The sequence below is a fragment of the Anser brachyrhynchus genome, assembly GCF_964034855.1.
Source record: "Anser brachyrhynchus genome assembly, chromosome: 8".
In the NCBI taxonomy this organism is placed as follows: Eukaryota; Metazoa; Chordata; class Aves; order Anseriformes; family Anatidae; genus Anser; species Anser brachyrhynchus.
Window position 1 is genome coordinate 19,717,197 of NC_137702.1, and position 25,733 is coordinate 19,742,929.

At 37.9% G+C, this 25,733-nt stretch overlaps 1 long non-coding RNA gene across 10 annotated transcripts in view; it reads right to left on the reverse strand.

The window, feature by feature from the left end:
* The window catches only part of LOC308199022, a 75,646-nt gene that overhangs the window by 26,217 nt on the left and 23,696 nt on the right, over positions 1-25,733 (reverse strand). For 2 of the 10 annotated variants that reach the window (XR_013954338.1, XR_013954339.1), the window contains exons 2-3: positions 20,739-20,930; positions 5,310-5,421 (exon numbers count right to left, since the gene is read on the reverse strand). The exons of 6 other annotated variants lie outside the window; for them this stretch is intronic. This is a non-coding gene — a long non-coding RNA (uncharacterized lncRNA). The remainder of the gene's footprint in view (positions 1-5,309; positions 5,422-20,738; positions 20,931-25,733) is intronic. 2 more of the 10 variants (XR_013954343.1, XR_013954344.1) reach the window with 2 other exon arrangements.

Below are 25,733 nucleotides of genomic sequence, written 5' to 3' on the forward strand. Positions count from 1 at the left end.
TTGAGTTGTTTGAGGCAAAAAAAAGAAAAAAAAAAGAAAAAAAAACAGGTCAGGTTCCATACCGGTCTTAGACAAATATGCACAGTGCATACCTCAAATGCTGTGATATTTGTTGTAGCAAATACACAGGGACTAATGAAAGTAATGTGGCAATTAACTTCACGACCACATGTTCTTCATAATCCCAGACTATGCAGATTTAATTTGCCAGTGTTTTCTGGAGTTTGAGACAAACAAGCTCTAATACAAAGAGGAAATCTGAGTAAAAGAAATAGAAAGGTATTAACAGAAATGGAAAAAAATATAGAGATAACTGGTGGAAAAAAAATTACCAGTACAAGAAAGCTGTGCATTTTTGTCCAACCTTTATTAACTCAAGATAAATAGAGAACCTTTCTCTGAAATTATTTTTAATTATTTTGCTCAAAGCAATATTTTTCATTCACCACTTTGTTTGTAGAGGTTTTTTGTCCTACTCAACGATATTTTTATATCACTAGCTTTGTCAGCTACACTATCAAACACTCTTATGCTTCCAAGAGACACCTTCCAACATTTATCCTTCCAAGAGACACCTTCCAACATTTTCTGTGTTTATTTTTTGTAATGCAAAATCCTAGTTGTACCTATAATTTCATAATTTCATATATCTCTTTGAAACTTTATACCATCTTCAAATATGATATTATACGATTTTCCTAAAATCCGTAAAACCTAAACTAAGTCTCTGTCTTTTCTCCTGTAGCAGATGAATTGGAGATGTTTAATTTATAGAAGACTTCTTTTTCTAAATCTGATGTTCTTGTACATCTCTGTCTTTGCAAGGTATGTGTGTTAGCTTTAAACCAAATTATGTAAAGTTTTTATGGGAGATGGAAGCTTCAAGATATTTTCCTCACCTTTTTAGCATATGAATGCCTCGTGCTGGTTTGGAATTTTTTGTCAAACTCCCAATCATTGTCATCTTCATTAAGTTTTGGCTCTCCTGTTTTAAATAATTAAAGCTTTGGTTATTGGCATTGCCAAAACCTCATGCTCTGTTGTCCTAAGACTTAGGGATCTACCCAAATGACAATTGTGGTGGTTGTTGTTGTTTTTGTTGTGTTTTTTTTTGTTGTTTGTTTGTTTTTGTACTGTCTTCATGAAGCCATTCTTCTTTTTTTCTCACTGGGAGGAATTATTCTTCTAGCCTCTTCAGCAGTTCTCTTTATACCACTGATGATTTGAAACCCTCTGTAGGAATTCCTTTTTAATAGTAATATATTTGAATATATAAACTAAAATATTATATAAATGTATTCTAATATATTAATAATGTGATAACTAATCCTGAATATTGATTCAGGATTCTTCAAAATTCTCTTTTTGAGACATCTTGTTTAGAGACATCTTTTTGTTTGCTTTCTTTATGATTTTGAGTCAGCCTCTCAATTCCATCACTCCTACAAAAGAGATCTTAGTCAAAGTTGTTTCCTGTTAGGCTTTTGAAACCCTGAATATAGCACCCACGTGTAGGCTGTAGAAAATAATTAGAAACTGAAAAGTAGAATAAAGCAGTTGGAACTGCATAAATATATCTTGACACAGGAAGCATTTCATAGTTCACTTTCTTAAAAGGGAGAAAACGATAACAAAAATGGAAGATCCATAGGGTCTGAATGATTGGACAAATAAATCCCATTCAGCTATAAGTGCTCAGACTGTCCTCAAGGTCTGCAAAGAAAAAGGCTGTGAAATGAAAAATATTTTATTTAAAAATCTTTTCATCTGAATGAAGCTTCTATTATTATAAAAAAAAGAAAAAAAAAAGTCTTCCTTGTTCTGCTTGGGACAGCAATCTCTAAATCTGACTGGCCTTTTTGTACTGTGGAAATGTGATTGGGAGTGTGGAGGGGTTTTTGATTGTTTGTTCATGCTGAGTAGTGACTCGAATCTGTGAGGAGTCTTACACACCACAGATGTCCATGGAGACAACCTTCAAAGAAGGCTGAGGGACTCTGCTTGTGTGAATAGTGAAATTGCCAAGCAGGGAGTACAAGATGGTATTCTGAGAAATGAAATGAAGCTTTACATGGAGCCTTGGAAGCTTCACTAAACTGTGCTCTGCAGACTGAGGAGGGCAAAGGTGGTGCAAATGAAAAATTACTTGGCTCAATGCTCTGTTGTCAGTTTGTGGATTATTGATTTGGTTAAGGATTAATTTCCTTGTAGGTACTTTCAAGGTTATTGTACTACAGTGGGCTTTGGTTTTAATTTCTGTTGCAGCTAAAGTTCAGCTGAGGTCAGTGATCTGGGTATGGGTCCATCTGCTTGTACTTTTGTGGTTAGTACACTCCTTTTTCTGAGTGTATTAATTCAATCACAGGGTATTTTTATTCCCCCTTAACTGAGAATATTACATTTAAAACTCAGGAAACTACTGGACTTTTTTTTTTCTCCCTGTAGCTTCACAATGGCATTTCATTTGTCATTCAAAGTAATTATCTCATTTCTTTACACTTGGGCTTCCCCTCTGGAAGTTCAGTATGGCATCCACATCTACATCAAGTCTTTCTTGTAATGGTAATGAATAATGTCTCTTTTGGCTTCCTTATACAATTACCTAAGGGCACATGATTATTCTCCTGCATAAATGTGACTGATTAATGGAAACTGTGGCTTTAAATATTTTTAAATCCATATCTACACTTTCTGAAAGAAAAATGTTGAAAGAGAACCCATAATGTGAAAGTGCTTTGTATTTCTTTCTTTTAGTGAAAATATATATGTATATACCTATTAATGATTATTCTCCAGAGGAGAAGAATATAGTCAATTTATATTGAAGAATAACTCAGAGCAATTTTTCTTGCGTGGGACCTCAGAAATATTACTCAGCATTAACCTGTTCTCCTTGGAAAAGATCATCTGCTACCACGTGCCATATCCTGCACATTTTCCATTCCCTTCCCTAGTCAATGTGTTAATTTGTTAACTATTCAACCCAAAAATACATCATGGAGAACTATTGTGTTGAGAAAGAATTGTGGTCACTTGGTGAACTTAGTGGAGCAGAATGAAATTTAGCAGTGTGATTGGCTATTTTTAAGACAGTGTTCTACTTCTATTCTGTTCCTTTCTCTGAACCATATATAACACATACAGGAGTTAGTGAAATTGTTTCCACTATATCTCTGCTATTTAAGCATCTCCTAGGTATTATAAGTTTATTTCAGGGATGTCCTTTCACTTGCCAAATGAGTTTTTATCTGTGCATGAACTTTCCCCTTTGAAGTGATTCAGAGAATTCAAACTTCTTTTTTTTTTCTTGTTATTGAAGGTGCTGCAATTCACAGAGAAAACATATTTCAACCTTTTAGCTCCTAAGCTTAATATTTTATTATTCCAGAAATAATCTTACATAGAATACTGTTGTTAATGAACTGGTATGCTATTCTCTGCTTGAAAGATCTCAGTAACCAGTTAAAATACATTTATTTGCCCTATCAGTTTAGTTTTTAAAAGTGGATTGATTTTAATACATCACAGTGGCTGACAATAACCACACTGCTTTCTACACTACTTTCCATGAGCATATCCCGCTTCTGTGCTAGCATTCTTTTGGCATTTGCAGAACAAAGCATAATTGTATCCCTTCTTATACCAGTCTTTTTACTTTAGACTAGAAGAAAACTAGGCTGAGTACAAAATAACACACACACCCCAAACATTTGTTTTTAAAACTTTTTGGTTCATTTTCTCTTTTTCTGCTTGTTTGGCTAGTTAGAGGACTTTTTCTCCTGTATCTGACTATTTTCAATTTGTTTAAAGATCCTCTTCAGTAATTGATAATTAGGTCACAAGTATTCACTGAAGCACATGTTTATAGTTGTCAGAACTTAAAATTAAATTACATCTCATGATATTGTGTGTCTTAATTTTCTGTCCCCTGGGCTCTAGTCTTCACATGAGAGTGTCCGGCTGAAGATTTGCTTACTCACATCCTTCTTTTGAAGACGTAGACAGAAAGAAATAATCGACTTGACAAAGAGAAAGAAGAAGACAGACTAGACAAAAATCCATTTTGTGCAATGTTCAAGAGTAGAAAAAAAAATAAGAACAAAAGGAAGGATGTAATAATTTCCTCTGATACTTTCTCAAATTCAGCAACTAGCAAAACAGAAGATTTTTATGTTTTTTGTAACTCTCAATAGATAAGTCTCATGATTTTTTTTTCCAGTTTTCCGTGTTCACATACTGCACTAAGATCAAACACATCCTGCACTAAGAACAAGCTCCTGTTATTTTTTCTGAAATTGATGGGTTTTCCTTGAGGCTTATAATGAAAAACAGTTAACAGTTCATAAAAAAAAAAAATAGAAATGCCTGCAATTTTATGCTTTTTAATCCAGACATGGTTTAAAAGCATGTTAAAAGCAAACATTGATAATATTTGATAAGGTTTTAATAACATACAATTTAGATGATAACCAAAGCAATTACATAGACTTCAGTGGTACTGAAGGTTACCCAAACTGAATTGACTTCTGAGGAATCTGAAACAGGTATAGCCAAATTTCTGTATGATTATATTGCACAAATTCGCTGTCAGGATTCCTGATTAATGCAGTCCATCCTCTACTAATTAGTAGGATGGTATTGCGAAGAGAGCACCAGAAGGAGCAAATGGCGATGAGGGAGTTAGGAAATTTATACTGATTAAGCAACTTAATTTACTTTCAGGGTAGCTATAGAGCCAGTTAGTATATGCTCCTTCTCTTACTCCTCCACCCCTTGCCCCCAATAAAGCTAAGTGTTTTACAACTGACTTACTAAGCCATTAGCAATTTGGCTATTCTTGTTCAGAAGAAGCTGCACATAGGAGGAGAAAAATAGCCCATTCAAATACTTTAGATTGAGTGAAATCCAATCATGCAATAAATATCTGCTCTCAAAAGAGGGGAGTTCTCTTTAAGATGTATTTTGTATTAGTACTTAGTACTATCTCATGCAAAGTTTGGCAGCTACCAGATTGTGATGATAAAGAAAGTAAATTGGTAGCATTCACAAAGGCTTTGCAAACAAAATACTGCAGATCCAGCACAGCTGGAAAGTATCACATGGTATTTAAGCTTATATTTTTAGAAGTTTTATGACACCTCAGTTAAAGCATCTTTTAAAAAGTTCTATTAGGCAAGATTTACTGATAATTTTAAGAATGTGATGAAAGTCTAGCTTGGTTTTCTTTGTGTGTGAGACAGCACAGGCAGGCACCAGGAGCAAACACAGACCCACAGCTAAAAAGCAAAGACTAGATTTGTTTTTATTACCTCAGCAAACGGGGAATCCCTGAAGCAGTACCCAGGCAGAGACACACAAGTTGAGATACAGGCACTGCTTAGCTCGGTCCACATGAGAAGGTTACTGGCCTGTTGTTCACACCTGTTTAACAAGGGTTTGCACAGGCACTGTTTATACCACCATGCTGCGATCCTCACTGTACTTCTTTGATCTTATCTGTACCAAGGATGGGAGCACATGCGCATCCATAGGGCACCTGCCAGTTTACCAGACACCTATGTTATCTATACACAGATGTGTTACTTGCCCAACACACAGAACACAAACAGCAGTAGGTACAATCTCTGTGCTTTTCTACATTACTACTCTGCAGACTTTATGCATTCCCAGCTGCAGGGTCACTTAAGTGTATTTACAATCCTCCTCAACAGTCTTCCATTCTGATCCTTTTCTCCTTGCAATCTTCTGCTTTCATAAAATCATAGAATGGTTTGGATTGGAAGGGACCTTAAAAATCATCTAATTCCTGCCATGGGCAGGGATACCTTCCATTAGACCAGGTTGCTCAAAGCCCCATCCAGCCTGGACTTGTACACTGCCAGGGAAGGGACATCCACAGCTTCTCTGGGCAACCTGTTGCAGTGCCTCACCACCCTCATAGTAAAGAACATCTTCCTAATACCTAATCTGCCCTGTTTTAGTTTAAAGCCATTAGTTCTCCTATCACTACACTCCCTGACAAAGAGTCCCTCCCCAGCTTTCTTGTACACCCCCTTTAGGTACTGGCAGGCAGCTATAAGGTCTCCCTGGAGCCTTCTCTTCTCCTGCCTGAACAACCCAAACTCCCTCAGCCTGTCTTCATAGAAGAGGTGCTCCAGCCCCTTGATAATCTTTGTGGCCCTCCTCTGGACCTGTTCTAATAGGCCCACATCCGTTTTCTCCTGGGAGCCACAGAGCTGAGCACAGTGCTCCAGGTGGGGTCTCACAAGAGCAGAGTAGAGGGGGAGAATCAACTCTCTCGACCTGCTGGCCACACTGCTTTTGATGTGGCCCAGGATACAGTTGGCTTTCTGGGCTGCAAGCACACATTGCCAACTCATGTTGAGCTTCTCGTCAACCAGCACTCCCAGGCAGGTTCTTCTCATCAGCGCTGCTTTTAATCTGTTCCCCACCCAATCTGTATTTGTGCTTGGAATTGCCTCGACCCAGGTGCAGGACCTTGCACTTGACCTTGTTGCACCGTGTGAGGCTCACACAATCCCAACTCTTAGGCCTGTCCAGGTCCCTCAGGATGGCATCCCTTCCCTCCAGCATATTGACTGAATGACAGCTTGTTGTTTTCAGCAAACCTGCTGAGGATGCACTCAATCTCACTGTCCACAACACCAACAAAGGTGTTAAACAGTGCTGGTTCCAACGCTGACCCCTGAGGAACACCACTCATCACTGGTCTCCACCTGGACATGGATAATGGTCTGATGATGGATATATGTTCTGATAATTCCAATTTGGTTCTTGTTCTGGCCATGCAGCTCTAATCACAGGGCTGCAACCCAGTCTCCATTCCTTTGCAAAATTAAGATTATTTAATACAGAGTAAACAAAGTGTCTAACAATCAAAAAACATATGTCCGTGTCAGATACACTCTAAATATGCATCTAATCATCTGTAATACCTATTTAGAGTCCTCCCATAACTGCAACATTTGCTGTTGCCACACTGTTACATCTGGTAAGCACCTGCAGCCCAGATACTGTCGCCACAGCACCCAAAGTGTCACAGGGAGGATGACCTCCTTTATCAGAGCCAGCAGAGCAGGGTAAGTGGGGAGGCTGTGCAGAAACAGGGGAGAGAGGAAGAATCCAGAGGTGACAGCAGCACAGCAGAGGCACTGTCAGCATTAGCAGCAATTGCTTGAGCTTACAATAGACAAAAGATCGCAAGGTTCCTCACAGAAACAGACTCCAGGCCAGAGCTGCAGCCCGTGGAGAGGAGCCCACGCAGGAGCAGGGGGTCTGGGGGGAGCTGCCGCCCGTGGGGGACCCGTGCTGGAGCAGTTTGCTCCTGGGGGATGGACCCTGTTGTACAGAGCCGTATGGGAGCAGTTCTTGAAGAGCTGCTGCCTGTGGGCAGCCCCTGCAGGATCAGTTTGGGAAGGATGGCATCCAGTGGGAGGGACCCCACGTGGAGCAAGGGCAGAGAGTGACCAAGAAGGAGCAGTGGAGACGAAGTACTATGGACTGACCGCAGCCCCTATTTCCCATTGCCCTGCGCCACTTGGGGAAGGATGAGATAGAAGAGGGTGGATGGGAGGGGAAGATGTTTTTAGTTTTCTTTTAGTTCTCACTGCTCTAGTCTGATATCGGCAGGCAATAATTATATTAATCTCCCTTATGCTGAGTCTGTTTTTCCCATGAGAGTAATTGTTGTGTAATTTCCCTGTCCTTATCTCAACTTATGAGCTATTTTTCTTTCTATTTTCTCCCCTTGTCTTTTTGTTCTTTTGAGCAGGGGAAGTGAGAGAGAGGTTTGGTGGAGCTGAGCTACCTACCAGTGCAAAACCACCACAAATAACAGGTTCTTATATTTACACACAGAAAGCTTCAACCAGATGCTTTGTGTTTGTTTTTTTTTAAACAATTAACAAAAATGCCTAAGTATTTTTTATAATTATTGTAGTAACTGTTTTAATTTTCCTGAAGTGCTGTGTTTTAATCATCACCTGTTCACTCTCAGCCTCATTGTTTCACAGACTATGAACAACTGAGAGTACCATTTAACTAAAGCTTGATTCCTAATGATGTGCTAGTACCTAATACCTTACAAAATGATCAGCTAGACAATGCATCATCTTAACTGTCTGAGATGTAACTTTTTTTCATAAAAAGTCTTGCAGACATATTTTGTTTACTCTGTTCAAGTGCATTTAACTCCTTCAAAGAGTTGCTGAAAGCTTATATACATACAATGATTCTAAGTAAAATTATTTGAGATTTAGCAATTTCCTATTCTTGTCTGTGATTATGATTTAGTGAAGGAGGATTCTGATCTCAGTTCTACTGGTGCAAGGCTTATACAGTGAAGCAATATGAGAATATCTCCAGACAAGCCATGAGATTTATATCCACTTCTGAATATAAAACCATGTTTCTGCTTTCAAGTAGCTGGGCATTGTATCTCTGACCTGCCATCTAGTAATAAAAAGATCATGGGTGCTGCAGCTGAAATCCCTACAATTACAAAATCTGTTCTGGTTTATTAGTTTCAAGATTGAGTATTAGCCTTTTATTCCAACCACTGAGTAGCTATTAATAAAAATAATGCTGTTGAATTACTCATAAAACTATCTGCATGCCAAAGTAAGTGGCCCAGAAGTTGCTTATTACAGTGATAGGTCCTCTGACTATTTTTTTTACCCTTGTCAACTTGATTGATGCTGAATATACTAGCTAAAAGTTTATCAAGCAAAATGGTTGTAAAAACAAAATGAATTAAAAAAAATGAATAAACCTTCGCTGAAGGTCTATTTGGGGGAAAAATCTCATTTAAATACCATTTTAAGATTTGGTTAACAATTGCCACTTGAATACATGATTCCCAGATGATTCCATCAAAAGAAAAGAAAGAGATTGAAATAAATTTGAGGAATACAGAAATCACACTGCAAAGTATATAAAAATAGAACAGGAGAGTGCAATGATTTGTTGGAAAGACTATTAAAGTATTGAGAGAGTAGATCTTTCAGCAGTTATTCCACTAAAATTGCTGTCAATACTGGAAGTCAATCTGAAGCTACATCAGGAAGGTCAGCTCTATTCCATAATCACAGCAATAGCAGCTGCTCAGAGGTAGCAAGTACCACAGCTTTTCTTAGTGCCCTTTCGCTCACATCTTTACTCCACAGTGGTAGAAGACGTTCTAAGTGTAGCAGTAAATAATAAATAATTGTTAATTGCATGTTCAGTATTTTTATATGAAAATAAAACTGAAAAGCAGACTTAAATGTGGGAGATAAGCAAAATTTGAAAGCATGTCTGAAAACAAATTAAGCTCTTTCATACTTGGTAAAATGTTTTGCTTTTGAAAATGAATTTTGTTTTGATAACAAACTTGTCCAAATGATTTTACAGATGCTGTGTCCATCAGTTTGTTACCTTGCTGTTAATGGCAGGTTTTATTCATGACCATTTATAATTCTGTAATGCACAACAGAAATCACTTAGGTATTTTCCTATCAGTCTTCCTAAGTTTTGAGTTCACCTGCTTTATTAATCGCCAAAGTATCATTATTAGTCATACTATCATTATTCATTTTGTGAGGGGCTTACATTTGTGAGTGTTCAGTATAATGCGACTTCAACAAAGGGTCACAGTTACATTAATAATGTCATACAATGAGTATAACTGCAATTTTTTTTAATTCTTAAATCAATGTTCACTACATTTTAATAACCTTTAATGAAAATCAAGAATTGAGCTAACATCATATACAAAGAATTTTATGGGTATGATATGGATTGGATTCTTATCTGATCTAGTTCTGGGTACAGTCATATAGCAATGTTTCATTTGAATTGAGAATTTGTCACAATAATTAGAAACTGCTCTGGGTTTGTGGATCTAGAAGCAGAAGCAGGGCTCAATTTCTCTCAACAATTTCTGAAACAATTCATTTTGAGTAATTTATGTTGCTGTCATGATCTTAACCATATTTTTTCTGCACTCATACGCTGTTTGAGTCTTTCTGGCAGGTTTAAAGCAGTCCCGTTAATGCTAATACCGAGAATGAGGACGGTCTTTGAGAAAGGTTCTTTTACTATGAGCTTAATGGCAGGGTATACAGAAGAGAAGGACTGGAAGTAAAAGAAAACAGTGGGGTGTGAAAGGCAAGATTTCTCTGAAAAGTTCTGAGAAACTTAAAAATCTCTTTTCTGAATGCTTTGCATTTCTTTTCACTGATTGCAATACTGGGAATCAGGGGATCTTCATTCTGCTCTGTATTTAGTTGGCTATGTGAACTCCCAGAAGCTACATGGCCATCCTCTGGACCTGCTCTAAAAGGTGCAAGTCTTTCTTGTTCTGGGAATCTCAGACCTGGATGCAGCACTCCAAGTGAAGCCTCACAAAGAAGGGGACAGTCACCTCCCTCAACCTGCTGGCCATGCCTCTCTTGATGCAGCCCAGGTACAGTTGGCCCTCTGGGCTGTAACCACGCACTGCTGGCTCATGTTGAGCTTTTTGTCCACCAGAACCCTGCAAGTCCTTCTCCACAGCGCTGCTCTCAATGTGTTCCTCTCCTAGTTTGTACTCATTTCTGATATTTCCCCAACCCAGGTGCTTACCACCTTTAATATGAAGGTGGTGAGGCACTGGAATAGGTTGCCCAGAAAAGTTGTGGATGCATCATCCCTGAAGTGTTCAAGGCCAGGCTGGATGGAGTTTTCTGTGATCTCATCTAGTAGAAGAAGTCCCTGCCCGTAGCGGGGAAATTGGAATGGAATGATCTTTAAGGTCTCTTCCAACTCAAACCAATCTAGGATTTTATGATTCTATGAAACTATCTGTTGCTATTTATTTGCTCCATGCCCAGGAGGATGTGCTTAGAGACTTGGCTGAAATCTTTATTATAGCAGTAATGATATGATTAACATTCATTACTATGAATGGCATTAACAATGTCCAACCATATCCTGACACAGCACTATATCCCCTCCCAAAGGATTTCACAAGTAATAATCTCCTATCATGCCTAGCAATTTCAGTTGCTGCTGGTTAAATCTTTCTGCTCACACAATTTGCCAACAAAGTTTTCCAAGGGTAGTTATACAAAATCTAGTCATACAGCTTAATCTACAGATGTGTTAACTGTGTTTTCAATCCATCATCCACATTAATATACTGGATAACTGAAATATGACAAATGTAATTTTAAGATGAACATTTGCAGACTATGAAATGAACTTTTTAAAAAGGTTTAGAAAGAATAATTTCCAAAATGTTGAGCAATGTATTTTATTCATAGTTTCATTTGTTATTGAAAAACAATGTTAAAATTTAGCCTGGTCACGTTAAGAAAAATACACAGCGGAGGAATGTCATCAGAGATCAAAAAAGATCAATCACTCTTGAAAGATGTAAAGGAAAAGAAATGACATGGAACCTAGGGCAAACTGTGACCTTAAAAAGGCAGAAATGGCAAATCCTTGCATCATAGCATTCATGCCCTCATAGCTGTTTTGTGACAACTACCCAGTGAAGTAGGTGAAAAGTGAGTTTCAGAAGTGGAATTCAGAGTAGCAATGAATTTGCATATGTGGATGTGAAGATTTTAGCCATGATTTATTAGGATGTATTCCTACTGATGATGTAAATTACTTTTTTATCACAGGATGAAAAAATTAATTACAAGTGAACATGTTATGAAGTGAGTTCCCATTAGTACACCAGCTGCTTTTTTAAGCTGAAACATTTAATCTGTTCTTGCTATTTATACTGTACAGCATCATCATTTATTGAATTTCCATCTTGAGTTCTGACATCTCTGAAATATTTTTGAATGGCAGCACTTAGGAAAACTTTAATTGATCATTGGAGATAATGCTTTCTTTCAAAATTAGGTTTTGAAATAGTAAGGGATGGATCATAAAGCATCTAAGAAAGCAGAACTTCCTTTGCTTAGTTTTCATTTTTCTGTGAATGAAGCAGAAAACTCCCCAGCAAAAAGTTGAAGTGGTTGTCAGGATATTTTTTCCTTAATGTCTTAGGATTATATACTTCAACTCATTACTATCATTCCTAGCTTTCAACTCTACACAAAATATTCATTGGAAAAGCCCTACAAGATATAATAGACCTTAGTCTCATGGCAGATTCTTGAGGCATGTTGTAGAATTCAATAGAGAAGTATAACCCTCCTACAGAATAATTTGAAAGGATATAGTAAATGTGTTTACTCAAGTCGATGACTCTTGGAAGGATCTCCCAGCTGCCTTATGCTCAGAAACACATGCAGATGGGTATCTCCAAGTGGCTAGTCCAAACTTATGGCTTCCAGCAACCATCTCTTAGGCTGTCAAGTCTCTCCAGTATACAGCCCAGACTTATAGCCAATACAATATTTGGCTTCCAGACCTCTTAGCCTCCTCACCAGCTAATCTGGCTCAATGTTCATTAATGATTAGTAACCAATGTAATGATTAATAACCATGCATCTGCTATGCGCTGATTTCTCTCACTCAGAGATAAATCCTTTTTCTTTTCACAAAGGAAATGGCTTACTAGTCAAAAGGAACAAAATATGCGTTGGCAATCATATAAAGCAGAAGAAAATGTTACAGTGAGTGCTGGTTGCTAGGAGACCTGATTACACAACTATCAGCTGATGATAAGTAAAAGTCTTTTGATCCAGGAATTAATAGTCTTTTGGAAAGGACCTTAGGAAATCTTCTAATCTATCTCTCTGCCGCCGTATGTATCATCTAAACCCAAACCACTCTTCACAAATATTTTAAGAGGTTGTTTATAATAGGTTTTTACTAGGAAAAAAAATATGGAATATGCATCATATTCTGGTATGACTGTCCCATGTCATATCCCCTTTTTCCTCTCCTAGTTTTCCATCACAGATCAGTTCACAGGACAATGTTTCTGTCTCCTTATACATATTGTATGGGTTTCCTGACATAAACTGCAACTAGCTAGGGAGCTTCCCGTACCCAAAAAGCAATAGTAGGAGCATATGAGGGCATTTGAGCTGCTTCAGAAGTTGTTGGTATAGAAGCGTAGCTTCTCTTGGCACCACAACTACCTGTGCTACTTTGGATGTTTAAAGGTAGAATCCCCGCTACACATCAAGTAACTGATGCTACGTGTGGTAAGTGGGTAGAATTCATTTATGCAATTGGCTTGAACAGGGAAACCCAATCACCCAGGAATACTGGAAGAGATCATGGACTGGCCAGAAGGCAGAGATTTTGGAGTATCTTCTGTGGAGCTAACTTATACCAAAGAGGCACCACCATATAATGAATTATCGGAAGATGAAAAGCATTATGTTTTGTTCACTGATGAATCCTGTCATAATGTAGGAAACTATCAAAAGTAAAAAGCTGCTGTGTGGAGTCAAACAACTATGAGTCATGGAAGCCATGAGTCAGTTTACAGAGGTGAAAGCCATCCAATTAGCCCTAAAACTTCCCAAAAGAGAAAAGTGGTCAATACTCTACCTCTATACTGACTCATGGATGGTGGAAGATGCCCTCTGGGTATGGCTACAGCAAAGGAAGCAGAGCAACTGGCAGTGCAAAGGTTAACCCATCTGAGCTGCTGCACTGTGGCAAGACATGGCTGCCCAAGTGGAAAACACTAATGTAAAATGTCAATAGGATGAAGCCTGGCAAATTGATAATATTGGACCACTCCCACAAACCTGCCAAGGCAAGCTCAACATACTCTCAATTGTAGAAGCTACTACTGAGTGGCTGGATACACGCCTAGTGAGCCACTGCCTGAAACACCATCTGGTGGTGGGTGATGGGAAAGAATGGGTACATCAGGTGTGTGCTTCAGGATTTAACCCTTGGAGAAACTAATCTGTAACCTGAGCTATATGTTGTAGAACCAGCAACAGGCCAACTCCACAAACAGGGCAAGTGTAGCAATGACCCAAGCTAAGCTGGTGTTGGCATCCAGAAATTGAGCATGCTGCTTCTCCTGTCCAGTGTAACTGCCTTGGCACATGAGGCCTAAATCATCTGTGGTTCTTGTGAACATTTTGGGAGAGACCCACTGAATAAGAAAAAAATAATATCTATATATCTGTTAAGGGACAATGAATAGTGGTGATGAGAATGTATACACCTGTGTGTGTTAGAGGCAACAATAATCTGAATATACAAATATACTAAAGTAGGTGGAACCTAAGTGTGACACAAATGGTATGGAGTAAGGGGTGGAGGTTATACTGGGTCTGGCTGGGATGGAGTTAACTTTCCCCATAGCATCCCATATAATGTTGTGCTCTGCACTTGTAGCTAGAACAGCACTGATATTGCACCAATGTTTCCTCTGTGTTCTAGCACAGCATCCAGTCTCTCTGAATATCCCAAAGCCAGTAGGCTGGGGATGGGCAAGAGGTGGGAAGGGGGCATCACCAGGGCAGCTGACCTAAACCAACCAAAGGGATATTCCATATCATACGATGTCACACTCAGGAATAGAAGGTGAGAAGGGGGAAGGAGAAGGGGTTATGCTCGTTTTTGTTTTTTTTTTGCATAGAATACATCTCCGCCACCTTTCCTTCCTTGCCTGCCCCTCCTGAATAGTATATATCTACTGATTACACCTGGGCAGTGGCTACCATCTCCTCCTGTTTGTTACCCATGCTGCATGCATTTGTATGGAGTCACTTCATTTGGGCTGAGCGTCTACGCTTTTAGGTGTAGAGTTTTAGGACATTTAGGGGTGTTCCTCACTCTTCTGATAGGTACACCCTTCCACCCTGTTGCTCGCAAGCATGTGAGCATCCTGGTTACCCAGCTCCCGCGTGTTCATTAGTTTAAAGCTCAATTCACTAAGGCGGCCAACCTGCCAGCTAAGATTCTCCCTCATTGCTTTTCTAAATAGCAGGACACCTCTCTCCCCAGTAACCTGTATTCATTAAAGTAACTTCCATGATCATAAAAGTCAAAGCCTTGTTAACAACACCAACTACATAGCCAGACATCCCTAGTGATTGATTGCCTTAGTAATTTTTTAGAAATAGTTTGTTGAATAATTTATTTCCTACCTGCTTTTTGAACAATCTACTTTTTCAATTTAGCATTTTTCCCCTTATTTAAGTTTTAAAGTAAGTTCATAAATGCTAGATTTAATTCTTTTCTTCCAGTCAGCTACTCAAATACTCCAATCTAATCCTTTTTATAAACATCTCCAACTTGTATCTTTGTTTCGTCTTCAAAATTGCCTACATGTATTCACTTGGTACACCAGCTACCTTCCTTTTGCCAGTCAATTCTGTTTGTAACATATACTCTCTATACAGCATTGTATTCTTTATTTATGTATAACCATATTTCAGGTGTTTTGATCAAAGAGACTATTTACTTTGGAGATGACAAGATGTGAGCCTTTTTGCTCTTCCTATTGGACTGTCTAGTAATACCTTTGTAGCAACATCTCATATTTTCCCATCTGTGAACTTATATTTTTCAAGGAAGATGTGATGTGTACTGAAATAAGATAAATGACTGGTGATTAAATCTTTTGAATAGTTGGGTTTCAAACAAGGAATTCATTTTCTGAAATATTACAGTGTTGTTGATAGAACCAGTAAGAAGTTTCAGACTGCCTATAAGTAGCCAGTCTCTAAATCAGTTTCCTGGTGTGGTGATAGAAGGTAAAACAGTGAACAAAATTGTATTTTTTCAGAGATATATTAGAATCATATATGTAAAAAATACATTAATTATCTCCCTGAAAGGTGAGGTGACTTTTGGGGTAACCAATTTTCCATCTCTGCTGAATGTCATCATTAGCAATATCAGAGTGAGGTTGAGTGACTGATAAGTAGACATTAGAAGATTGTGCATAAATTCTGATGCTTCAAGACAAAAAAGAAAAAAAAAAAAAAAAAAAGCCTTCGTCCTTTTGGGGCAAGGCGCTTCCAAAAAAAACCAATCTATTTCAAAATCTTCTTTAAGTTAAACCAAGTATTGTGATTTAACACAGGGATGGAAGAGAGTACTGAAAAAGATAAAACTGTGAGAACTCACAAAAAAAAAAGGATTAAAAATAAGAAAATAACAAGTGACGCACAACACGATTGCTCAGCACCAGGTGACTGATTCCCACCCAGTCCCTGAGCAACAGCAGGCCCACTCCCCCAGTCCCCTCCAGCTTTGTTCAGCATGACATTATATGGTATAGAATATCCCCTTGGCCAGTTTGGATTGGCTGTCCTGGCTGTGTCCCCTCCCTGCTTCTTCTCTGCCCCAAACCTCCTTGCTGGCAGGGCAGTATAAGAAGCTTAAAAGTCATTAGCTTAGTGTAAGCAGTGCTCAGCAACAACTAAAACAATGGTGTGTTATCAACTTTGCTCTCATCCTAAATCCAAAACACAGCACCATATCAACTACTGTGAAGAAAACTATCACAACAAACACCAGGCCACCAAGAAACTAAACAGCAAGTAAGCAGAAATAATATTAAATATCAACCTAAATGATCTGTGGAAGCCATTTAAGAAAAACACTGAGAATTTTGATATGGGCATCAAAGTTCTGACTACAAACATGGATTGATGCAAACCAGCTGTGGTGGTTTCACAATGATGGCTAGCTAAACTCCATAACACCACTCTGTCACTCCCACTCCTCAAAAGAACAAAGAAAATATGATGAAAAAAAGGCTCACAGTTTGAGGTAAGGACAGTTTAATTAAAGGAAAAGAGAAAATCAAGGAAAGGCAGCATGGAAGCAAAGGGAGAAAACAATTATTCTCTATTTCCCATATTCCCATAAATTCCCATAAGTAACAGATGTTCAGCCACATCTTAAGAAGCAGAGCGTCAACATGCATCAGCTGCTCAGGAGGACAGTTATTTTCATAAAGAGAACTCCCCCCCCACACACACACACACATCCCGCCCCCCCTTCCTCTTTCCCAGCTTTTATTGCTGAATGTGACGTCATATGCTATGGAATATCCCTTTGGTAGGTTTAGGCCAGCTGCCCCAATGATGCCTCCTTCCCATCTCTTGCCGACACTAAGCCCAGCCTGCTCACTTTTTTCCAGGGTGGGAGAGGTTGGAAAGAGTCTTTATGCTGTGCCAGCACTGCTTAGCAATAGACAAAACCTTGGTGTGATATCAGTGCTGCTCTAGCTACAAGAGCACAGCACAACACTATAAGCTGCTTTGGGGAAAGTTAACTCCATCCCAGCCAAATCCAGTACAACAGCTCCTGTCTGTCCCCAGAGCTTTCAGATTTGAATGTTAAAGCCATGTTTTCAATGAAAGTGGAAATGAAGAAGCGTTACATTCCATTCTTTTGGGTTACAAATTACAATGATGTAATTTCAGGAGTAATTGAGTTTTCCATCATGCTAATTAAAACCTGAAAGATAGATTAAATGAAAGAAATCAGATTCTTTAGGGACTGGAAAGTTTTATATGTGTAACATTTATAATCCAGTTCACATAAGTAGAGTCAATTAAAGTTTCTGAGCAATGTTTTTTTGTTCTTGTGTCCTCTCCAGGAATTTGTAACCTGGGAAAAATTGGAACTGCTTCCAATTACAACAAATTTAGCACTGGATTCTTTACATCTTATTTGTTAATCCCACTATTTGGATGATAATATTAATCATGCCTTTGTAAAATAAATGTAACTATATTTTAAAGCACAGTAATTCCCAAAGATGTGAAATATGAGAGAAGTTTGTAAACCAAAACCTGATGCAGATGGGTAATTCATGGAGATTAATTTAATGATTCTTCCCATCCTACCTCTATATAGCTAGGAAAAAGAAAATAAAGGAGAGAGATCTTCCTAAATACAGCTTAAAAGGCTAAATTCAGCATGAATCATCTTGATGAGGTGTGCCCCTCCCTGTAGCCAACAGAAGGATCCTATAGAGCTGGGAATAACTATGCTGAAGTTTTTAGCCATTTTGAGAGCTCTTCTCTCCAAAATTCATTTATCACTTTTCCTTACCATTCTCAGCCATTTTCTTCAAAAGTGAAGAAAATTAACTGAATGACTAAGAGAGATTTTTTAACAGCTCATACTACTATACCAATACATGCATTTATTTATATACACACACATATATATATAAAATCTGTGTTATAGTATGCTTAAAATATACTTCATACTTTTTAAGGAAAGCAATATTTGAATATGCAGTTATATGAGAATATATTCAACATAAAATCTGGAAAACATACCCAGGAGATATGTTTGCCTTCATATTTATTTTTTAAATAATCTCCTGTAAGTATCCAAAATATATTTCATGCATATATAAAGTGCATAAAAAATAAAACTACAACATAATAGGATATATTTCAAATTTATGCTACATATATTTCTCCTGTCTTTACAAAAATTGTTTTTTGAACCATTTTGATTGTTATCTAGGGGTGTCTTCTGCAAAGAACTGATAAGTAACAGAGATGATCAAATGGCTGGTTGATGAGCTCTTTCTCCAGTGGAACTTTAAGTCTGATTCAGGAGGGTCACTGCCAGTCAAGAATTGAATTATTAAGTATGGTAATTAATCTAGCCACAGGTACCTATTTGTAACATTTTGAACTTGGAGATTACAAGACAGACTTGAATAAACTGTAGTTTGTTCCTACTTGGTAGTTGAAGATTAACAAAATGAATTATTGTAGTGTAATAAGATTTAATCTAGGCCATGATAAGTAAATTGATACTTTGGTGTTTTTACTAACTCCAATAAATATTTCTATCTTTAATTTACTAATCAAAGTAAGAAGAGATGAGTGTTGGACATTCTTTTCAGACATTACTATTTGCAAAAGGACTCTAACAATAGATCCTGAACAGCTTTCATTACCTGAAAATGTTTGAGTTAAAATTTAATATGTGTATTTATTTGTGAGTCTATGTGTGTGTACACATACCTTTTCCAGAGTTACCAAATTATTTGTTTTATGAAGCAGTCATAGTGTGCCAAATGCTTATTATCATTAGGTTTTATTCTAGTTTGTAATTTCCCAAATGGCTCAAAGCAAAGATTCAGTTCCCAAAATCCCATGCCATTGTCCTTCAAGTTCTATATATTCTGTAAAACTGATGCAAGTACTGAGAATTTAGATTGTTAAATTTATAGAATTAAGGACTTCTGGGTAACGTTATTAATTCAAGTGCTAGATGATGAGCATTAGGGATTTTGAAGAACACACTCAATTAGGAATTGTATAGGCCATTAATTTCCTTGGGGATGTTATGAAGATTAATTAGTTAATGCTTTGACAGTGCTTTGAAGATACAAAGTTAAAAGGAATCTTAAAGATTAGTTCCAACCCTCCTGCCAAAGGCAGAGAAAAGGGGGACCCCTCTAGGTTGATATCACCCCCCTCAACCTGCTGGCCATGCCTCTGTTGGTGCAGCCAAGGATACAGTTGGCTTTCTGGGCTTCAAGTGCACACTCCTGGGTCATGCTGAGCTTTTCATCCACCATAACACCCAAGTCCTTCTTTGCAGGGCTGCTCTCAGTGAGTTCTTCACTCAGTCCATCCTCTTGCACTTAGACTTGTTGAGCCTCATTAGGTTAACATGGGCCCACTTTCTTAGTTTGTCCAGGTCCTTTGGATGTCATCCCTTCCTTCTGTTCTATCTACTGCACCACTCAGCTTGGTGTCATCTGCAAAATTGCTGAGGGTGCACTCGTTCCCATTGTCTATGTAATTGATAAAGATATTAAACACCATTGGTCCCAAGACCGGGTCCCTGAGGGACAGGACTCATCACCAGCTTCCACCTGCACATACAGCCCTTGACCACCACTGTGGGTGTGGCCTTCCTTATCCACTGCATGGTCCACCCATCAAATCCATTGCTCTCCTGTTTGGAGACCAGGATGTCCAGTGAGACCATGTCAAAGGCCTTACAGAAGTCCAGGTAGATGACATCCACTCATCCCTTGCCCTTGGTGAAGCTGACAACACAAAGCTGGGAGGAGTGTCTGATATTCCAGGGGGTTGTGCTGCCATTCAGAGGAATCTCAACAGGCTGGAGGGTTGGGCCAAGAGGAACCTCATGACATTCAACAAAGGCAAGTGCAGGGTCCTACACCTAAGGGAGGAATAACCCCAAGCACCACACAGGCTGGGGACTGACCTGCTGGAGTGCAGCTCTGCAGAGAGGGACCTGGGAGTCCTGGTGAACAGCAGGCTGACCATGAATCGGTAACATGCCCTTGTGGCCAAGAAAGCCAGTGGTATCCTGGGGTGCACTTGGAAGAGCCTGTTGACAGCAGGCCACGGAAGGTGATCCTCCCCCTCTACTCAGCCCTGGTGAGGCCCCACCTGGAGTATTGTGTCCAGTTCTGGGCTCCCCAGTACAAAAGGGACATGGAATTACTGGAGCAAGTTCAGAGGAGGGCTACAAAGATGATTAGAGGAGTGGGGCACCTGTTGTACGAGGACAGGCTGACAAAACTGGGCCTGTTTAGCCTAGAAAAGAGAAGACTGAGGGAAGACCTCATCAATGTATATAAATCTCTGAGGGGAGGGTGTCAAGAGAACGAAGCTGGTCTCTTTTCAGTTGTGCCCAGCGACAGGACGGGAGGCAACGGGTACAAACTGAAGCACAGGCAGTTCCAGCTAAATATGAGAGGGCATTTCTTTACTGTGAGGGTGACAGAGCACTGGAAGAGGTTGCCCAGAGAGGCTGTGCAATATCCAGCTCTGGAGATATTCAAAACCCACCTGGATGCAATCCTGCGGAATGTGCTGTAGGTGATCCTGCTTGGCAGGGGTGTTGGACTAGATGATCTTCAGAGGTCCTTTCCAACCTTGGCCATTCTGTGATTCTGTAATGCTGTGTTTTATGTGAGTACTGGCAGTGTTATATGTGGCGGTGGTCAAGGCAGCACCTTGTCTGCGACAATCTGTGTGAATCTTTAAATTTCAGAAAAATCACTTATGAGAGGAAAAGTACTTGAATACAAAAACATAGCCTCAGTTTAGAGGGAGATTTAAGCTTTTGAGCCCGGTAACATAACTCTTGAGTATCACAGAGAAAAATCTATAAATTCCAGAGACCTTCCTAGGGATCCTTAAAGATTCTGCCTCTGAAGAATGACATAATCTTGTAGGCACGTGTGATGGGTCACATTACATTTTCATGGCCTCACTTCATGTTTCCTTCCACTCCAAGATAATAAAAAGACTAAAAGTAAAAGCATCACCACTCTGTCACTGTGCAGGGAAGGAGGGTTGAAGACTCTCCCAACAATCTTGCCTTTGATAATCAGAGTGGGAGGGCTCATTCACTACAGCAGCAGCAACTGATTTAGTTCATATTGAACTTGCTCTAAATTAACTACTGAATTAACTACAGACTGAGATCAGATATCAAAGTGTGTGACTGTTTCCTTTGATATCTAACATTTTGAATTTTTGTGTCATACAAAGCTGAGACAGAAAGAGCTTTCTAAATTTCACCCTTATCAGCAAAAGAAATTTATCACTTTTTATGTTTCCACTGTCAGTCATGCAGATTTTTGAACAGAAGGAATAAAGATTCGTAGTGCCACTTTAGAGAAACTTATACAGATCTGACAAAAAAAAAGACTAAAAGTTCAACATACCCACCACTTTTCTACATTGATAATATAAGCCTAGATCAAGATCTCTGCCAACAATACTGGGAAATTTGACATAGACTTTAAGAGAGGCAGTATATTATGACTTTCATGCATTGCTAAACACTGCCTAGACAGTTCCAAAGATTTACAGTTTAAATACAATTAGTAACAATGTAAGAGAAACAAAGATAATTAATTAGGATCTCAAAATAATTTGGAACTGAGAGGAAAACAAAAGCAAAATTCTAAAACTTCTGTTTCACTTGATAATTTAGTGTGCCAAATATTCTGTGAGAATGAATATTACTCGTAGTAAAAATGAGGAAAAAAAATCATCACATTTAAAATGTTTCAACAAAAAGAAAAATCCCTACCATAGGATGGTTTACATTTTTGTGAGTTATTGGTTCAGGATAATAACAAAACATGTTAGTTTGCATTATCTGTGGCTTACAAAAGAGGATTTCTCTTTACATCTACCACTTTGTTTTAATCTTACATTTCTACTGTTACATCTCTACAATAATATCGTGCCACCTAATAAGATTCTCTGGTACCACTAACTAATCTTGCTGAGGATTTCTGTAACTCTTAAAAATAGCTTTATTAACAATATTGAAGAGGATATAATGAATCCTGAAGAAACTCTAACCAGAAATACTGAATACAACATGGAGGCTACTAGAAGTATTTACAAAACAACAAAAGAGTTACACAAGATCTAAAATACCACATATTCACTTCCAGAAATCCTTACTTGAAGATTTATTTTCTACATTAATATTAAAGTCCTTAAGAAGTTAAATTTTTACTGTCAAAAACTGTTCACCACACAGTAGCAGCAATAGCTTCATAGGCATCTTCCTAGATGTGTCTGAGATCATCAGAATGGACACACACAGAAAGAAGAAAGGTGGACTGACAGAAAAGAAGATTCTTGACCTCTTTTCTCTGTGACAGAAGGCAAACCTAAATACATTCAATATTTTTTTTCTTCATAGGCAAATTTCCTGCAGAGTTAGCATGTATTATTAAATCAATAAAATTCTCCCATGAATTTAGTATTTTGTTAGGTTGATGAATGTTATTGTAGAAATGAGCAGTGATGCTTAAGATCAAGTTTTAAGATTAATTAAAAAGTGAGTAGATAGTGAGTCTCATACAGAAGCAATCAAAGTGTATAACCAAAGAGTAGCTTGTAGCTTATAACTTACAATAGGAAACAATGAAACCAGCCCACAACTTAGAAAAAGCCTCCTAATTCAAAACTATTTCATACCAGTTAGCACAAGTTATGAGAAGTACAAAGGACTGGGAAAGATTTCAGTTTTAGAAAGAAAACCACAACTCACATATTTTGTCAATCTTTCAGTTAGTTCACAAAGAGTTAAATTCTAATTCCATAGAAATCTAGCATCCATCCTCATCTTTTCCTCTTTTATTAAAAACATGATTTTGATTAAACAACAACCTCAGCCCAAGGCCTTTTCTAGACAGTAGCTGGCCAACTGAAATTAATTAACTTGGGTATCATCACAGAGTATCAACTTCTGCAATCAACAATAATTATAGGGCAATGGTTGTGTGTCCCATTACTGTCTGAGTGAGTACACTAAATATGAAAATCATTGCCGTCACACCATATTTTCCCCTGACAAATAATACCCATCTACAAACCAGTAATATGCTATGGTACATCAGTGCAAAGGAATTTTAAGCAATGTATGAATTCATGGTAGAAAATCTAATCATTGCAACTGACAGAGAATATAATTTTACAAACATTGTAATCCTATTTGCATGTTATTCTATTTGCTTAACATCTCCATCAGCTTGAGGATTCATTCAAAGAAGCTTTCAAAAGTTCAGACAGCATTTTATTTTTCTACTTTTTTATTGACATTTACAAAATTGGACCCAAATACTTTAACAACCCTCCAGTTCCAAAACTACAAGGCAAAAAAGGACTAACATTCAGTAGTCTATAAATCTAAGAATTTGTTTATGAGTCTGTTTTCCTTAAAACTTTATGTTTTCCTTTCACCTATTTCCTTATCTGTTCTCTTCAGTAACATTTTCCATTAACAGTAATATTTCTGCTCACCCCTCATTTTCGTCTCCATGTATGCTCCACATCTTTTTCCCGCCTCTGTTTTATTTTTTGCTGTGTATGGTTTCTTATGCTTGCACCTGAAATAAAAACTGAATGTCCTGATGTCCAAAATATCCCTTGGATTTTTGAAAAAGCTGAGTAAAAGCCATTCAGTGATTTTCTGAATTATGGAGAGGAAAACAAAAAATAAAATTTTGAAGATTTATAATTTTTTTTTACCTCAATCCCAGATCTGAGGATACAACTCATCATTCTAGATGAACTCAAAGCACTATTCAGTAAAAATATGTAGAATCACAGAAGCATAGAATCATTCAGGTTGGAAAAGACCTCTAAGATCATCCAGTGCAACCTTTAACTTAGTACTAAAGACCACCACTAAACCATGCTACTAAGTTCTAAATCTACACGCTTCTTGAAGACCTCCAGGGATGGTGATTCAACCAATTCCCTGGGAAGCTTATTCCAAAGCCATACAACCCTTTCAGTAAAGAAATTTCTCCTAATATCCAACTTAAACCTCCCCTGGCACAACTTGAGGCTGGTTCCCCTCATCTTATCACTTGGTCCTTGGGAGGAGAACCTGATCTCCACCTCGCTATAGGCTATTTTAGAACTATGGAAAATGAGATTCCAAATGCTTAGAATCTCATGGTTAAACTGTTAGTTCAAACTGAAATTCATCCATGGTTTGGATGAACATTTACTTTTCTGAAACAAACAAATACCTACTTTTCTGAAAAAAGAAAAAAAAAAAGAAAAGAAAAAAAAAGTCCTGAAAAAATAACAAATTTGTATTGCAGGCTTCATTACAGTCTTAGCAGAATCTCTACCTATCTTCTTTGCTTTGTAGGGATGAAGAACATATGGATAAGGATGCAGTTAACCTATACTGTTTGGATTTCAGAAAGTTTTGGCAAAATCCGTTATGAAAATCTTCTAGGGAAACTAAGAAGGAGCTCCATGCCTGGATAAAATAATAAAAATAATTAGTTAAAATAGAAAAAGTAGAGGATGAAAACAAATAGTAATTTCTCAAAACTAGGATTTTGGCAGGATTCTATGCTGAAACCTGTTTTTCTACATCTTCATAACTCCTTACATGAATGGTCAATATACTTACAATCTCATAGTCTCTTACTCAGATCCACTGTTATCATCATTCATAAAATCACAAATCCTGGTGAGCTTGTTATGCTTTGCAGATGATAAGAAATTTAAAAATGGATAGTGATGAAAGGATCTTATGAAGAACTGAAAAACGTTTCTATGAGAATTTATAACTAATAGACTGATAAATGAAATTCACTTTGACTAAATGTAAAGTGATGTCCAGAGAAGAAAACAAATTGCATTCAAAATGATAGGCCCTAGGCTGCTCATTGCTACTCAGGAGTAAGACACTGCAGCTAAAGCAATCAGCTCTGCATTTGGCATTAGCCCAGAAGCAAATAAAATGTTAGCAATTGTTAGAAACAGAACTATTGTGAAAGGAATAAAATGATACACAAATAAAACAAGAGCACATCAGCATTCTGTTGCATGAATCTTTGGCTGATGCATGTTCAGAACACTGCACAATTCTGTTTACATCATCTTAAATTACTAAATTACTATAGCAGAATGAACTGGATTGGGGTGGAGCTAAACCGTAAAACTCATCCACTCACAAGCAACAGGGTGATCTTGAGCACCTATCACAGTAAGTGAGTAATGTCCCACAACCATCAAAAAGGTTCTGTGAAAAAGGTTAGTCAGTCAAAGAACTAAATGAACTGCCTCTACAAGCATAATATATTTTCTTCTGAAGCTTCTGAATCCCTTTTACTTCAAAGTCAAATGTTTCCCTAAACTTGAGACATAAAGTATGGTTTTTCCATACCTAATTAGGTTAGAATTTGAATGCCTCCATTTAAAAGGATGGAAACAAGCCATTAATTGTAGGTTGAAATCTACAGTGTTGGAGACATCAATACTTTTATCTCAATTTCTCCAAATAAT